Below are 1,737 nucleotides of genomic sequence, written 5' to 3'. Positions count from 1 at the left end.
GTAACCGTAAGTAACGCTGCGCGCCTGTACGGCGGCGGAATGCTGCATCGCGGAATGCTGCGGCTCAGGCAGTATTTACTCTAATGTAACACATCGTCGCCGGACTTTTACTGTAATTTGAACATTTTTTACGTGTATTACTGCGTGACGGCACATCAGTAACCGAGTACAATACCAAAGATCAGTACAGTACTAAATATAATTTTTTTTAAAGAAAATTAAGTAAGAGTATGGCCACTGTAAAATAAATACGAAAAGCGTGCAGTTGAAAATCTTACCCGGTACCCCCTCAGGTACCAGTGGAAGCGGCTGAAACATTCAAATCATTCTGGTACAACCTTCAAACATATTTAGGTTCAAAATATAGGACGATGACTTGTCTTTAGGACGCGGTTAGTTCTAAAGACAAGCCCTAAGCCTTAAGTCCTAAAGTCAAGACAAGAAGTCATAGCAAAGACAAGACAAGTCCTGATGACAAGACAAGTAAAGTTGTGCTCTGTACTCTCGCTATCAGACGTGCACTGAGGGCACTCAAGAATGAACTCGTTTTAATACTTATTTAAATAGTGAGCGCCTCGCACTCACTAATAAGGTGCGCAGCCTGAAGGTAGTATCGGGCAGCTATTTATAAAAAAACAAAGTTATTCGATCGGTGCACTCGTTCACGAATTATTTAGACCGAAGATTTAACTCAGACACCCGGTACATGTAAGTTCACCCCCGCGCCTAACCAGCCTTACATCTCATATCACACTGGTTATACCAACATCCCGCCATACATGTATGACGAACGTGTATAACAAACATCCCTTGTCACATTGCTGTTTGACAAGGTCACACAGCTGACACACACTGTGGTGGTCACAGTGCTGCTGGTCACACTGCCCGCACACTACCCATCTATATCCCGTCATACATGTATGACGAACGTGTATAACAAACCTCCCTTAAACATGTATGATCATACAGTGCTGGTCACACTGCTTAAACACCGGCAAAACATGTTTTAAAACACGTGTGTATACCCAGTGTGACCGTGCCGTCATACAAGCAAATGCTCTGACTATGTTTGACAACATGTTGTCAAACACACGACGATGTATTTGGGCACTGCCGAAAAACGGTGACGGACAAGTTGTATAAACGGGCGTATTCGCCACGACAGTTTTCGTTTGCACGAGTCAGTGTCAACGACATCGTGATGCGCGTGAGTTATTTTGCACGAGTAAGTTGTAAGTCAGTGTTCGCGACATTGTGTTGCACGTACGTTCAAAATGGCGACCTCTTTGGCTGCGCACATGGAGCATGAAACAATCGAAAATCAGCCAGTACAGGCCCGTCTTCGTCGTCTTCGTACATTTTGAATTGCGATGTCCGCGAATGGAAGTTATATAAACTCCTGGATTGGTTGCTGTGACACTGACGTGTGTCATACATCAGTGTTTAAGCCACTCCGACTGTAGTTGTATAACCAGTGTGACCGATGTTTGAACGACACATGTTCGAGGCGATGTATAATCATACAAGCGTTTGAATCGAACGATGTTGTCAAACAAGAATTGTATGACCACTGTGACAGAGCATTATACATACGCCATACGTGTTTGAGGACATGTTGCCATACATGTTTGGAACACCTGTATAACCAGTGTGACATTTGCTCGGACAGGGAAGAAGTAGGAGGTTGGAAGAAGAAGAAGATTTGCTGTATCTTGCCCTCGTGATCGTGCCTTCTGT

The sequence above is a fragment of the Ornithodoros turicata genome, chromosome 3 (genome assembly GCF_037126465.1).
Source record: "Ornithodoros turicata isolate Travis chromosome 3, ASM3712646v1, whole genome shotgun sequence".
NCBI classification, from domain to species: domain Eukaryota; kingdom Metazoa; phylum Arthropoda; class Arachnida; order Ixodida; family Argasidae; genus Ornithodoros; species Ornithodoros turicata.
The sequence above is the reverse complement of the archived record's forward strand: the minus strand, read 5'-3'. Positions refer to the sequence as shown.